Genomic DNA, 7,088 nt, shown 5'->3' with positions numbered 1-7,088 from the left:
GTCCCTTGGCACATACGAGAGAACCTGAACAGTTCTTCAAACTTGTCAGTATACTCAGATATGGACATGGTACCCTACTTCAGCTGTAACAATTCAAACTCCTTGGCCGTCCTAGTAGAAGTCGGAAAGTACTTCTTATAGAACTCCTCTTGGAAGACATTCCAGGTGATATAGTCATCACCCTGCTGCAGAAGACGTCGGATACCTTGCCACCAATGCGACGCTTCACCGGTGAGCATATAGGTAGCGAACTCGACACGCTGTCCTTCAGGTACCACTTGTGCTTGCAGTGCTCGCTCTATAGCCTGAAACCATGTATCAGCCTCAGTCGGGCTAGCAGTTCCCTTGAACTTAGGCGGATTAACCTTCAAAAAGTTTTCCAGTATCATCGGGCCCTAAACTCCACCTCCATCATTACCATGGTTGTTCATCTGTTGACCAAGAGCCTCAGCAGTGGCTTGCATAGCAGCAGCCATATTCTCCAACATAGTCATAAAGTTCACCGGGTCATTAGGGTTATTCTCCGGCGCACGAGCATTAGTACGACCTCTACCACGGCCTCTACCGCGTCCACGAGGCACCATCTGGTCCCTATACACACCAAACAATCGATATTAAGTTGATCAGTCTCAATATCGGAAATCTAGTGCTTCAAAGTTCGAAATGCATGCTCATGAACGTTTATGCCAATTATATCAAGAAGATATACTAATAGCACATAACACACACACACAGAGAATGCACAGAAGCATAGTCAGTCCATCCCTCAGGCTCTATAGGAACGAACTGCTCTGATACCATAATGTAACACCCTACCATACAGAGTCTTATGCTTAAGTCATAATTCAGAGATGGCAAGGTATTACAACCTCTAAAATAAAAATTTAGTACGTATAATAGTATGAATGATTGATTATAACTAGGAGCCTTTGTAGAAAAAAGGGGTAAACAAAAATCAAAATCCTAAAGCGTAACACTCCGATCAATAACGTAACGAACAAAGGATAAACCAACGCGAGATTATATATACACAAAGGAGTGTCAAAAACAGGAATATCAAGACTCAAAATCCGGTTGCGAAGATAACCGGTCTGAGCATAGCAATATATACATATGATAAAATAAGGAAAACCCCAAAGGAAACCCAAAGGGACACAAATACATAAAACCTATTCTCCAAAATCTCCCATAAGAGGAGTCATCTCAGTTTGTATGATTTAATGGAGATAAAAGTATCTAAGCAAAATATATAAACCAAAACATAGTCCCGAGAACAAAGGATCTTCGCTAATCCAAAAGTCTCCAGCAGGCCTCAGCGAGAAACCTCACGTCCTGCATCTGAAAACAACAAAATCTGCATGGGTGAGAACCAGAGGTCCCCAGCATGGTAACAGCTTCCACATATATAATACATAATAATAGTGGAAAGCCGAAGGCAATCCTAGAACTTCCTCCAGATAATTCAAAAGCGTATAAACAAGCTAAACCATAAAGGGCATCTGACTAAAGATTCTTCAGTCTAACTAATACTTCCCTTTCTAATTCCTTCAGACCTCTCAACCACCAGCAGGAGTATAATGTAGCAAACACAGTTATATCAAACAAGAGATATACAAATAGGAACAGATAAGGCATTTAGACAATTAGCAAGTAATATTGTGTCAAATAGGCAATCTCAAACAATTCATATAGTATGCATATGATAAATGTCTGTCCCTAGTGGCTGATGATATCATCTGTCGGTTATAGAGCCAACCCGACAAGTCCTGGTAGCTAACCATTGGACTGTCCCTCTGTCGTGCATCCCCAACTCGAGTTATACTCATCATAAACTTGATCATAATCATGATCTATATCCATCACCTTCACTGGTGAATATTTACGGGGGCGAGCTCATCCGGGGCTTTCACGGTGCCCAGCCACACTTACGACATAGGGTCAGAAGAGCTTCGAGTCTCAACCTGGAGCACATGGTGGCTAGCCATTGCTTCCTTCCAGGAAAACTCTCATCTCCAACAGTAGAAGTGCAACATTCACAATTCATTCAACAGCATATATGCATTCATACTTGGCCATAATCATGGCTCTGCTGTAACACGACAATAATCTAGCCATCCGGCTCACGGTTAAATCTATAACCAACCATTTCATTAACAATTACGGCCCTTCGGCCATAGGATAACAAGCACTTCCACCACCATCCTCCGCATCTCACATAATCATCTTTGATCCTCATTGATCATTCATTTTTCCCTTGCTTCACTCGCAAGTTACCACATTCACTAGCCCTTTTTCTCATAGCTAGACATATCATAATGATTTAAGACATAAGTGGTGAGACGGAGGCTTAGAAGTATGAAATTTGGCTTTTAAAACTCAAAAATCAACTTTGGGATGAAAACAGGGCCACGCGTACGCGCACTCCACGCGCACGTGTGGATGGCCACAAAACTCATCGACGCGTAAGCGTCATGCACGCTAACGCGTGGATTGAAAAATAGTCAAGCGACGCGTATGCGTCAGCCACGCGTACGCGTGGGTGCTCTCGTGCCCCAGGCACAAAACCAACACAGTTCTGGCACAACTCTCTGGAAAATGGCTGGGCATTGGGTGCAGCACATTCGGCACGCCCGTGCACATCACGCGCACCGTGGATGGCGTTTTCGAGAAGAACGGCGCGTACGTGCCAAGTGCGCCTATGCGCGGGGGGTCATTCTGCTAAAAATTTTCTAAGTTAAAAACTGCAGAATTCACAAATTCAACCCCAATCTTCCGACGGACATAACTTCCTCATTTTAAATCGTTTTTCACCCGTTCTTTGAACGGCATTGATATCTCGGATCCAATTTCATTTCTAAACAGATTTGGCACAAAACAGAGATCCGTAGTCCAAGTTATGTCCCGTCAAAGTATGCCCAAAAACCATGTTTTTCATACAAAACCACAAAGTACCATTTTCAACTCTTTTCAAAATCAATCAAAATATGCCAATTTCATCCATTTTCTTTGAAATCAATCAAAATATATAAAATTCAACATCAAGCCTCCTCAGCTCACACATTGACACATTACCACAATTTACAAAATCACTATCCCATCATTTTAACCCACTTCACCTAAGTGGCTCAAACTCAAATACATTGACATATCATATACTCTTCCTCATGCCAATTTTTAACAACACCAATTCCAATAAATCATCATTGTACACAATCAATATCATACTCACCATCAACATGGTTCAATCCACAATTCAACCATAACCAATCATCAAGCATATATCACAACATGCATATTTCCTACCTTTGGGCCTCTAGCCTAAGTATATTTCAACCATATATTTCAACCATCCAACAACATCAACAATTCAATGCCTATCTTAGGGCCTCTTGCCTAAGTATTTCCTACTACATTACATATTAGATACGAGAAACCGAGACCATACCTTAGCCGATTTCCCAAGCTCAACCGGAGCACTTCCAAACCACTTTTTCTCAAGCTCTCAAGGCCTCAATACTTCCAAGAACAGATTTTTCACCACCAAATCCTTTCTCAAGCTTTTCAAAATCACCAATCAAGCCCCAATATTCACACATACACAACCTAAGCCACAATCATCATACCCATACACAACATCTCAATACCCAAACATCATAGAACAACAAATTACACTAGGGTTGAGAATCTTACCACACACAAGGTCCAAGGAGACAAGATTAACCTTCTCCTTCAAGAGAGTTGGGTCCTATAACATCAAAGAGCCCAAAATCTCAATATTTTTGCTCATGAAACTCGAAAACAAGGCTGGAATGTCGAAGAGCAAAACGTGGCTTATCTCAAGATTGATAGTATGGGTTTTGTATAGCTCTCCGTGGTGAACGCGTGACCGCAAACGATGCGGCAATCGGAGCTCTAGATCAAAAGTTATGGTGGTTTGAAGATCAAGTGAGAGATAGAAGTTTGAGAGAGTGTTCTTCCCCCATTCTTCCCCCTTTTCAGCGTGTTTGAGTGTTGTGTGAGGAGAAAGAGTGCTGAAAACTAGGGTTTTGGTTTAGTTATGTTGGGCCAAGGGCCCACTTTGGGTTCGGTTGGCCCGGTTTGGCCCGTTCGGTCCAATCTTGGTCCGAATTCTATAAAATTGGTACCAAAATTCTCGTCTCAATCTCTTCTATCACATTTATGCTTGACCCTAGGTCACACAGAGCCTTCTCGAAGGTCATGGTGCCTAATGTACAAGGTATTGAGAACTTCCCAAGGTCCTATCTCTTTTGAGGTAATCTTTGCCTAGTCAAGTCATCCAGTTCTTTGGTGAGCAAAGGGAGTTCGTCCTCCCAAGTCTCATTACCAAATAACTTGTCATTTAACTTCATGATTGCTCCAAGGTACTTAGCAACTTGCTCTTCAGTGACATCTTCGTCCTCTTCAGAGGAAGAATACTCATCAGAGCTCATGAATGGCAAAAGTAAATCCAATGGAATCTCTATGGTCTCAGTGTGAGCCTCAGATTCCAATGGTTCCTCATTAGGAAACTCATTGGAGGCCAGTGGACGTCCATTGAGGTCTTCCTCAGTGGCGATCACTGCCTCTTCCTCCTCTCCAAATTCGGCCATGTTGATGGCCTTACACTCTCCTTTTGGATTCTCTTCTGTATTGCTTGGAAGAGTACCAGGAGGGAGTTCAGTAACTTTCTTACTCAGCTGACCCACTTGTGTCTCCAAGTTTCTAATGGAGGACCTTGTTTCAGTCATGAAACTTTGAGTGGTTTTGATTAGATCAGAGACCATGGTTGCTGATAAGCGGATATTTTATACGCTTTTTGGGGGTAATTTCATGTAGATTTTAGTATGTTCTAATTAGTTTTTAGTAAAATATTATTAGTTTTTAGGTAAAAATCATATTTCTGGACTTTACTATGAGTTTCTGTGTTTTTCTGTGATTTTAGGTATTTTCTGGCTGAAATTGAGGGAGCTGAGCAAAAATCTGAGTTAGGCTGAAAAAGGACTACTGATGCTATTGGATCCTGACCTCCCTGCACTCGAAATGAATTTTCTGGAGCTACAGAAGTTCAATTGGCGCGCTCTCAATGGCGTTGGAAAGTAGACATCCAGGGCTTTCCAGAAATATATAATAGTCCATACTTTGCGTGAAGATAGATGACGTAAACTGGCGTTCAACGCCAGTATCATGCTGCTGTCTGGCGTCTAGCGCCAGAAACAGGTTACAAGCTGGAGTTCAACGCCAGAAACAGGTTACAACCTGGCGTTGAATGCCCAAAACAGCCCCAGGCACGTGAGAAGCTTAAGTCTCAGCCCCAGCACACACCAAGTGGGCCCCAGAAGTGGATTTCTGCATCATCTATCATAGTTTACTCATTTTCTGTAAACCTAGGTTACTAGTTTACTATTTAAACAACTTTTAGAGATTAACTTTGTACCTCATGACATTTTCAGATCTGAATTTTATACACTTTGATGGCATGAGTCTCTAAACTCCATTGTTGGGGGTGAGGAGCTCTGCAGCGTCTCGATGAATTAATGCAAGTACTTTTGTTTTCCATTCAAACACCCTTGTTCTTATCTAAGATGTTCATTCGCGCTTAATTATGGAGAAGGTGATGATCCGTGACACTCATCACCTTCCTCAATCCATGAACGTGTGCCTGACAACCACCTCCGTTCTACATCAGATTGAATGAGTTTCTCTTAGATTCCTTAATCAGAATCTTCGTGGTATAAGCTAGAATTGATGGCGGCCACTCTTGAGGATCCGGAAGGTCTAAACCTTGTCTGTGGTATTCTGAGTAGGATTCAAGGATTGAATGGCTGTGACGAGCTTCAAACTCGCGATTGCTGGGCGTGATGACAAACACAAAAGGATCAATGGATCCTATTCCAACATGATCGAGAACCAACAGCTGATTAGCCGTGCTGTGACAGAGCATCTAGACCATTTTCACTGAGAGGATGGGAGGTAGCCACTGACAATAGTGACACCCTACATACAGCTTGCCATGGAAGGAGCCTTGCGTGTGGAAAAGGATTTCAAGGAAGAGTTGAAGTTCAGAGGACAAAGCATCTCCAAAACCCCAACATGTTCTCCATTAATAAAGTAACAACTATTTATTTTATGCCCTTTTTACTTTATATGAGGCTAAAGAACCCTATTGGTATCCTGACTAAGATTAATAAAATAAATATAGCTTGCTTCAATCCAACAATCTCCGTGGGATTCGACCCTTACTCACGTAAGGTATTACTTGGACGACCCAATGCACTTGCTGGTTAGTTGTGCAGATTGCAAAAAGTGTGATTGCAATTTCGTGCACCAAGTTTTTGGCGCTGTTGCCGGGGATTGTTCAAGTTTGAACAACTAAAGGTTTATTTTGTTGCTTAGATTAGGAAGAATTTATCTTTTTTTTTTTACTAGAATTGCATCTTTTATTATCCCTTTTTAAAAAATTTTTCAAAAATATTATTTTTCTTTATCAATTTTTAATTTTTTTGTGAGTTTAGTGTCTTGTTCTAAGTTTGGTGTCAATTGCATATTTTATATTTTTCTTTAAAATTTTCGTATTAGTGTTCTTTGTTCTTCTTTGATCTTCAAGTTGTTCTTGTTTATTTTTCTTGTTTGATCTTTAACTTTTCTTGTTCTGTGTCTTTTCTTGTTTCACTTGTGTTCTTTTTAAAGCATTAATCTTCCAAAAGGAATATACCTATTTTGAACAAGTGTTAGATTTACTCCCAATTGGCTAGAGCGTTGGTCTATGTTCTTGGCAATTGGGCATCTTCTTTTTAATCTTTTTTTCAAAAATAATTTTTCTTAATTTAATCTTGTGCCAAACTTTAAGTTTGGTGTTTTCTTGTTGATCTTTCTTTAATTCTCGAAAATTTATCTTGGTTTTCTAAAAATTTTAAGTTTGGTGTTCTTTCTTTTGTTCTTGATATTCTTGTGAATCTTCAAGGTGTTCTTGAGTCTTTCTTGTGTTTTGATCTTAAAATTTTTTAGTTTGGTGTTCCTTGGTGTTTTCCCTCCAAAATTTTCGAAAATAAGGAGCATTAGATCTAAAAATTTTAAGTCTTGTGTCTTTT

Source organism: Arachis duranensis, chromosome 1 (assembly GCF_000817695.3).
Source record: "Arachis duranensis cultivar V14167 chromosome 1, aradu.V14167.gnm2.J7QH, whole genome shotgun sequence".
NCBI lineage: Eukaryota > Viridiplantae > Streptophyta > Magnoliopsida > Fabales > Fabaceae > Arachis > Arachis duranensis.
The sequence above is the reverse complement of the archived record's forward strand: the minus strand, read 5'-3'. Positions refer to the sequence as shown.